The sequence below is a fragment of the Eptesicus fuscus genome, chromosome 13 (assembly GCF_027574615.1).
Source record: "Eptesicus fuscus isolate TK198812 chromosome 13, DD_ASM_mEF_20220401, whole genome shotgun sequence".
Lineage (NCBI taxonomy): Eukaryota > Metazoa > Chordata > Mammalia > Chiroptera > Vespertilionidae > Eptesicus > Eptesicus fuscus.
In genome coordinates this window covers 2,196,457-2,206,352 of record NC_072485.1, presented here as the reverse complement: position 1 = coordinate 2,206,352, position 9,896 = coordinate 2,196,457, and positions in this window count along the sequence as shown.

Here is a 9,896-nt window from a genome sequence, read left to right as displayed (position 1 = left end):
ACTACATTTCTTATGCTGTACTTTACATCCCCATGATTAATCTGTAACCACCAATCTGTACTTCTCGATCCCTTCACCTTTTTCACAGAGACCCCCACTCTGGCAACATCAGTTTGTTCTCTGTATTTAGGAGTCTGTTTCCATTTTGTTTGTCATTCATATTGTTCTTTAGATTCCACATATAAGTGAAATCACATGGTATTTGTCTTTCTCTGAATTATTTTTTTCACTTAGTACAATACCCTCTAGGTCCATGCATGTGCTGTTGCAAATGCTAAGATTTCACTCTTTTTATGGCTGAGTAATATTCTGTTGTATATGTGCACCACAGCTCTTTAATCCACTCATCTATTGATGGACATTTGGGCTACTTCCCTATTTTGGCTACTGTACATAATGCTGCAGTGAACATAGGGGTGGAATATTCTTTTGAATTACTGTTTTGGGTTTCTTTGGACAAATGCCCAGAAGTGGAATTGCTGGGTCATACAGCAGTTCTATTTTTTATTTTTTGAGAAACCTCTATACTGTTTCCCACAGTGGCTGCACCAGTTTGCATTTCCACCAACAGTGCACGAGGGTTCCCTTTTCTCCACATCCTCATCGACTCTTGTTTGTTAATTTATTGATGATAGCCATTCTGATAGGTGTGAGGTGATGCCTCATTGTGGTTTTAATTCACATTTATCTTATGACTGAGGCCTGATGCACAAAATTTGTGCAAGAGTAGGCCTTCCTTCCCCCAGCTTCCAGCACCAGCTTCCCTCTAGTACCTAGGACCCGGGCTTCCCTCACATCACTGGCTTCATCTGGAAGGTCATCTGGAAGGATGTCCAGAAGGACATCGGGTCTGATTAGCATATTATGCTTTTATTATTATAGACTAGAGGCCCAGTGTATGAATTCATGCACAGGTGGGGTCCAGCCGGCCATGCGGATGGGGGGAGGGGCCACGGGTGGTTGGAGGCCAGTCCCGCTCCCTATCAGGGTGTTGGGGGCCAATTGGAGCCCAGATCAGGCTGGTTGGCTGGCACAGTGCACATCCTTCCAGTCATTCTGATCATTCTGCCGATATGGTCACTGGGCTTTTATAATATAGACTAGAGGCCCAGTGCATGAAATTCATGCATGTGGTGAGGGGGTGTCCCTCAGCCCAGCCTGCACCCTCTCCAATCTAGGATCCCTTTCACAATCCAGGACTGCTGGCTTCCAACCGCTTGCCTGCCTGCCTGCCTGCCTGATTGCCCCTAACCACTTCTGCCTGCCAGCCTGATCACCCCCTAACCACTCCCCTGCCAGCCTGGTCACCACCAACTGCCCTCTCCTGCAGGCCTGGTTCCCCCCAACTTTCCTCCCCTACAGACCTGGTCACCCCTAACTTCCCTCCCCTGCAGGCCTGATCCCCCCTAACTGCCCTACCCTGCAGGCCTGATCCCCCCTGACTGCCCTCCTTTGCAGGCCTGGTCCCTCCAAACTGCCCTCCCCTGCTGGCCATCTTGTGGTGGCCATCTTGTGTCCACATGGAGGCAGCCATCTTTGACCACATGGGGGCAGCCATCTTGTGTGTTGGAGTGATGGTCAACTTGCATATTACTCTTTTATTAGCTAAGATTAGTGACATTGAGCATCTTTTCATATGTCTACTGAACATTTGTATGTCCTCTTTGGGAAAGCATCTATTCAGGTCCTTTGCCCATTTTTAAATTGAATTGTTTGGGGTTTTTTGGAGTTGAGGTCTATGAGTTCTTTATAAATTTTGGATATTAACCCCTTACCAGATGTATCATGGGTGAATAGTTTTGTTGGTGGTTTCCTTTGCTGTGCAAAAACTATTTCATTTGATGTAGTCCTATTTTTTTTTTTATTTTGTTTCCCTTGCTCGAGGAGATATATCAGATAAAATATTGCTACAAGAAATGTCCAAGATGTTACTGCTTATGTTTTCTTCTAGAAATTTCATGGTTTTGAGTCTTACTTTTAAGTTTTTAATGTTTTTTGGTTTATCTATAATCAGAACTATCAGAAAGGGAAACTAAGAAAACAATCCCATTCACGATTGCATACAAAACAAACAAACAAACAAAAACAAAAAAAACACACCACCAAAAACCCACACACCTAGGGATAAATGTAATCCAGGAGGTAAAAGACCTGAGCACAGAAAATTATGATGCTGAAGAAATAAAGTGAAGCCGAAACCAGTTTGGTTCAGTGGATAGAGCGTCGGCCTGCGGACTCAAGGGTCCCAGGTTCGATTCCGGTCAAGGACATGTACCTTGGTTGTGGGCACATCCCCCGTAGGGGGTGTGCAAGAGGCAGCTGATCGATGTTTCTCTCTCATTGATGTTTCTAACTCTCTATCCCTCTCGCTTCCTCTCTGTAAAAAAAATCAATAAAATATATTTTTTTAAAAAAGAAATAAAGTGAAGAAGATACAAATAAGTGGAAGCATATACTGTGCTCATGGATAGGAAGAATTAAAATGTCCATACTGCCCAAAGCAATCTATAGATTTAACACAATTCCTATCAAAATGCCAATGGCATATTTCACAGAATTAGAACTAATAACCCCAAATTTGTGTGGAACCAACAAGACCCCAAATAGCCACAGCAATCTTGAGAAAGAAGAACAAAGGTAGAGTTACCACATTACCTGATATCAAACTATCCTCCGAGGCTGTCATGACCCAAACAGCCTGGAACTGGCATAAAAACAGACACAGGTCAGTGGAGGAAAACAGAGAGCCTCCAAGTAAACCCACGTCTTATGGTCAATTAATATCTGACAAAGAAAGGAAGAATATACAATGGGGTGCAGATAGTCTGCTCAATAAATGGTGTTGGTAAAATTGGACAGATGCATGCAAAACTATGAAACTAAACCACCTTTTTACATTATATATCAGAACTACAGGCCCCATGCACGAAATTCGTGCAAGAGTAGGCCTTCCTTCCCCCGGCTGCTGGCACCAGCTTCCCTCCGGCACCCAGGACCTGGGCTTCCCTCTGGCCACGGGCAGGCAATCTATTTCTGGACATTTATTTTGCATCCTGCTGCTGTACTGAATTCATTTCTCTAGAACAGTAATTCTCACACTCGAAGGTGCATGCAGATCATCCAGGGATCTTAAAATTCAGACTAGAGGCCCGGTGCACAAAATTCGTGCATGGGGGTGGGGAGACAGGCGGTCCTTCAGCCCTGCTTGCACCCTCTCACAATCCAGGACGCTTGCCTTCCAGTCTTCCTGATTGTCCCTAACCACTCTGCCTGCCTGATTGCCCCAACTGCTCACCTGCCTGCCTGATCGCTCCTAACTGCCTCTGCCTGCCTGCCTGATTGCCCCTAACTGCCTCTGCCTCGGCCCCACCACCACAGCTTTGTCCGGAAGGACTTCTGGAATGATGTCTGGAAGGTCATTTGGCTATCCCCATTGTCAGCAAACTGAAACTCGCAAGCCACATGCGGCTCTTTGGCCCCTTGAGTGTGGCTCTTCCACAAAATACCATGGCCTGGGTGAGTCTATTTTGAAGAAGTGGCGTTAGAAGAAGTTTAAGTTTAAAAAATTTGGCTCTCAAAAGAAATTTCAATCGTTGTACTGTGGATATTTGGCTCTGTTGACTAATGAGTTTGCTGACCACTGGGCTATCCGATCTAATTAGCATATTACACTTTCATTATTATAGATTCTGACTCAGTAGGTATGGGAGGGGCACCTGAGAGTCTGCATCGAACAACTCCCAGGTGATGCCAATATGGCCCCCAGAGCCTCTGCCCTGATGGGGAGTGCAGGCCGGGGGCAGACCAGCTCTCCAAGGCACGAGTCATTTCCTCCAATCACAGTGTCTGACCACAGGGCCTGATTACATATAGAAACTATTTGTTGGATGGATGGGTGGGTGGACAGATGGGTGGATTGATGGGTGGGCACATGGGGATGGATGGCTACTGATATTAAGATTAAATGTATCATCAGAAACAACTGGCAATTAATATACTGCCCTATAAATTACATATTTGGGTAAAAATGTCCACAGGGGGATGAAGGAAAGGAGAAGGAAGAAAAGAAGGAAGGGGGAGAGAGGGCATTGGAAGATGGAAAAGCACCTCTGACCCCAAAGAATGTTCTCGTCGCCTCTCCTCACTGGTCGCCTCTCCTCATTGGTCGCCTCTCCTCACTCGCCGCCTCTCCTAGACGTCTCTCTAGTTCAGTCGGGGGCGTGGCTGTGTCCTACCCTCTGCAGCAAGCTGTGCAGTGCCAGCACAAGGCCTGTGTCTTTTTTTTTTAATTTCTTTATTGATTAAGATATCACATATTTGTCCTCATCCCCCCATTCCCATCCCACCCCCCTCCCCACACATGCCCCCACCCCCCTGTTGTCCTTAACCGCTGGTTAGGCTCATATGTTTGCACACAAGTCCTTTGGTTGATCTCTTCCCTTTACCCCCACCCTCCCCTACCCTCCCTCTGAGGCGCGACAGTCTGATTCAATGCCTCCTTGTTTCTGGGTTTGTTCTTGTTCATCAGTCTATGTTGTTCATTATTTCCCCTAGATGAGTGAGATCATGTGCTATTAGAAATACACTTATAAGAACCGAAAATGAGACAAGCAATAATAGTTATGCTGACAGGCAAATGAATCAGTCTGTAGGGAGTTTCTTTCTGGACCAACAGTTCTTTTGAGACCCAATTTCAATGTCCACCAGTTCCTTATGTGTACATGTCAGCACTGACATTACAGTTCTGGATGGTAGACAAATGGTGGTAATGCAGGTCCGACTCTCTCTGGTTTGGTCCTGGGCAACCTGCAGTGATGCACAGCTGCTAACAGCTAGTATGGGAAGGCCACATCAGCGTCTTCCGTCTCTGGACTGCTTCTCTTCTGTCTTCATGACTGGAGTAGTCCTGTCGATTCCTCTCTGTTGCTGGAATCCACATGGTCTCGGAGTTGTTTTCTGCCTGTGTCTTTTACTTCCTAACCCCAGCGCCTGGCCCAGAGCTGGCTCCGGCAGGGGCTCCGTAAGTACACACTTTGTGAAATGAATCGGGCGACAGCTCCATTCAGGGAGTCTCTTTTAGGTGCCAGACACTTCACAGAGATTATGGAATTTGTTGTTGTCAATCCTCACCCGAGGATATTTTTCCATTGATTTTAGGGAGAGTGGAAGGGAGGGGGAGAGACAGAGAGAAACATCGATTGGTTGCCTCCTGCACGAGCCCGACCAGGGCCCCAGGTTGGAGAGAAGCCTGCAACCGAGGTACGTGCCCTTGACCGGAATCAAACCTGTGGCCCTTAGGTTCGCAGGCCGATGCGCTATCCACTGAGCCACACCGGCTCGGGTGAGATTATGGAATTTAGTCCCCATAGTAGCTGCATGAGGTCAGTGCTCCTGTGATCCCCATTTTACCGGTGAGGAACATGAGGCTCCAGAGAACGAAACAAAACGCCCCCAGTCACACAGACAATCGGCGGGGGATCAGGACACGGGACTCCGGGCTACCACAGCCCTGGCTCCTACCGGGAGGGACGGCCAGGCTTCGTGAGGCCTGAAGCTTTACATTTTGAAGGCCCTTTTAAAGAAGAAAACGTACCCCCAAAATATGCTGGAAATTTTGCAAAAACATGTGAGCAGATGGCAGGGGCCTTCCCGCCTTGGAGGGCCAGCGAGGGAGGGCGCTGTGGCCAAGCCCCCTCTGAGCTGGAGCCCCAGGCTGGGAGCACGAGCAGAAGGAAGAGGAAGAGGAAAATTGACTGGAGAACGAGGAAGAGATAAAACAGGAGGGAATCTAAAGAGGGCTGGGAAAGAGTGCTCAGGGCGGGGTTCAGGGCAGGGCAGGAAGGGGCTGGGGGGAGGCTGGATGGGGGGTCCACCAGCTTCCGCACCTGGCCCCTGAGGGTGGGCGTCCCGGGCTCTCCAGACCCTGGCATCTACCTGTAGACCTCGCAGGCTCCTCCTCCAACACCACAGTGGCCCTGCCCACATCCTGCCCAGGCCTCCTGCCCAGGCCTCTTGGGCTCCCAGACCCCCGGGAGCCGGGCCAGAGCTGAGCCAGGAGAGCTGAGTAATCACCTTCCGTCGGCCGCGCCCAGCGTGTTCCTGCCCAGGCAGCGGCCTCTTTCCTGCTTCCTCGCCTGAGTGCCAAGCGATAGCTGCGCCTCGTGGCCAGACGCTCAGCCGGGCACGCGGAGGGAGCTGGGCGGGAAAGCCTGCTCCAGGGGGCCCTGGCCCCTCGCTGCCCGTGCCGGGGTCGCCCTCAGAGGCGCTTGCCTGGTCAGTGCAGCCTGGCCCCTCGGACCCCTGTTCTGGGATGGCAGGCACCTGGCCCTGCCCCAGACTCCCATCCCGAGGGCGCCGCAGACCAGCCTCAGACCTCGGCTGCTCAGAGACAGGCCATGCCACCCACACCGAGCCACCTCTCCCCACACCGGGGCCTTTCAGACGCCGTGTTCTGTCCGGCCCTCACGTGGCTGGGAGCGTCGGAGGACCAGGTGCATCAGGTCTGCCCGTTGGTGTGATGCGGGCCGTTGCCTGCTGAGCCACGAGCATGATTTCCTCAGCGTCAACGGGACCAAATCCTCGTCAGAGGGGTGCTGTGCGAACGAGAGATGGCGCACAGCAGCGTTTCAGTGGCAGGCCCACCCCCGGGGGACCTGGGCGGGCCTCCGGGCGGGCCGAGGCTGAGAAGTGGAGGAGCTCTGGCACTGAGCCTGGCACTGGTTCGCTGTGGTCGGGGACCCTGGCTTCGCCTCCAGCATGCAGTGTCCTCGCCACAGGAGGACAGGGCACAGCTGCCCGAGTCGCCACGCTCCCTGGCTCTGGGGTCCCAAGGCCTCACTTCACACACCCCGTCCAGGCCCTCAGGCCTCACCATACAGCGGGGTGCCAATCAGAAGAGGCCCTGTGAGGAGGGGAGACCCGGGTCCGAGCCATGGCATTCACGGTGATGTGAAATGGTAAATACCTAAGGCAGGGGAGATGCTCTCGGCGTGAACACTGTGGGAACACAGCGGGATACTGCGGGCACACGGGGGACACTGAGGGAACATGGGGGATACTACGGGCACACGGGGGATACTGAGGGCACACGGGGGATACTGCGGGCACACGGGGGATACTGCGGGAACACGGGGGATACTGAGGGCACACGGGGGATACTGAGGGCACACGGGGGATACTGAGGGCACACGGGGGATACTGCGGGCACACGGGGGATACTGCGGGCACACGGGGGATAGTGAGGGCACACGGGGGACACTGCGGGCACATGGGGGATAGTGAGGGCACACGGGGGACACTGAGGGCACACGGGGGATACTGCGGGCACACGGGGGATACAGAGGGCACACGGGGAATACTGTGGGCACACGGGGGATACTGCGGGCACACGGGGGATACTGCGGGCACATGGGGGATACTGCGGGCACACGGGGGATACTGCGGGCACACGGGGGATACTGCGGGCACACGGGGGATACTGCGGGCACACGGGGGATACTGCGGGCACACGGGGGATACTGCAGGCACACGGGGGATACTGAGGGCACACGGGGGATACTGCGGGCACACGGGGGATACTGAGGGCACACGAGGGATACTGCGGGCACACGGGGGATACTGAGGGCACACGGGGGATACTGAGGGCACACGGGGACACTGCGGGCACACGGGGGATACTGAGGGCACACGAGGGATACTGCGGGCACACGGGGGATACTGAGGGCACACGGGGGATACTGAGGGCACACGGGGGATACTGCGGGAACATGGGGGATACTGAGGGCACACGGGGCATACTGCGGGCACACGGGGGATACTGCGGGCACACGGGGGATACTGCGGGCACATGGGGGATACTGCGGGCACACGGGGGATACTGAGGGCACACGGGGGACACTGCGGGCACACGGGGGATACTGCGGGCACACGGGGGATACTGAGGGCACACGGGGGATACTGAGGGCACACGGGGGATACTGCGGGCACACGGGGGATACTGAGGGCACACGGGGGACACTGCGGGCACACGGGGGATACTGCGGGCACACGGGGGATACTGAGGGCACACGGGGGATACTGAGGGCACACGGGGGATACTGCGGGAACATGGGGGATACTGAGGGCACACGGGGGATACTGCGGGCACACGGGGGATACTGCGGGCACACGGGGGATACTGAGGGCACACGGGGAATACTGAGGGCACACGGGGGATACTGAGGGCACACGGGGGATACTGCGGGCACACGGGGCATACTGCGGGCACACGGGGGATACTGCGGGCACACGGGGGACACTGCAGGCACACGGGGGATACTGCGGGCACACGGGGGATACTGCGGGCACACGGGGGATACTGAGGGCACACGGGGGATACTGCGGGCACACGGGGGATACTGAGGGCACACGGGGGATACTGAGGGCACACGGGGAATACTGCGGGAACATGGGGGATACTGCGGGAACACGGGGGATACTGCGGGCACACGGGGGATACTGCGGGCACACGGGGGATACTGCGGGCACATGGGGGATACTGCGGGCACACGGGGGATACTGAGGGCACACGGGGGACACTGCGGGCACACGGGGGATACTGCGGGCACACGGGGGATACTGAGGGCACACGGGGGATACTGAGGGCACACGGGGGATACTGCGGGCACACGGGGGATACTGAGGGCACACGGGGGACACTGCGGGCACACGGGGGATACTGCGGGCACACGGGGGATACTGAGGGCACACGGGGGATACTGAGGGCACACGGGGGATACTGCGGGAACATGGGGGATACTGAGGGCACACGGGGGATACTGCGGGCACACGGGGGATACTGCGGGCACACGGGGGATACAGAGGGCACACGGGGAATACTGTGGGCACACGGGGGATACTGAGGGCACACGGGGGATACTGCGGGCACACGGGGGATACTGAGGGCACACGGGGACACTGCGGGCACACGGGGGATACTGAGGGCACACGGGGACACTGCGGGCACACGGGGGATACTGAGGGAACACGGGGGATACTGCGGGCACACGGGGGATACTGCGGGCACACGGGGGATACTGAGGGCACACGGGGACACTGCGGGCACACGGGGGATACTGAGGGCACACGGGGGATACTGAGGGCACACGGGGGATACTGCGGGCACACGGGGGATACTGAGGGCACACGGGGGATACTGCGGGCACACGGGGGATACTGCGGGCACACGGGGGATACTGAGGGCACACGGGGACACTGCGGGCACACGGGGGATACTGAGGGCACACGGGGACACTGCGGGCACACGGGGGATACTGAGGGAACACGGGGGACACTGCGGGCACACGGGGGATACTGAGGGCACACGGGGACACTGCGGGCACACGGGGGATACTGAGGGCACACGGGGGATACTGCGGGCACACGGGGGATACTGAGGGCACACGGGGACACTGCGGGCACACGGGGGATACTGAGGGCACACGGTGGATACTGCGGGCACACGGGGGATACTGAGGGCACACGGGGGATACTGAGGGCACACGGGGGATACTGCGGGCACACGGGGGATACTGCGGGCACACGGGGGATACTGAGGGCACACGGGGACACTGCGGGCACACGGGGGATACTGAGGGCACACGGGGACACTGCGGGCACACGGGGAATACTGAGGGCACACGGGGGATACTGAGGGCACACGGGGGATACTGCGGGCACACGGGGGATACTGAGGGCACACGGGGGATACTGCGGGCACACGGGGGATACTGAGGGCACACGGGGGACACTGCGGGCACACGGGGACACTGCGGGCACACGGGGGATACTGAGGGCACACGGGGACACTGCGGGCACACGGGGAATACTGAGGGCACACGGGGGATACTGCGGGCACA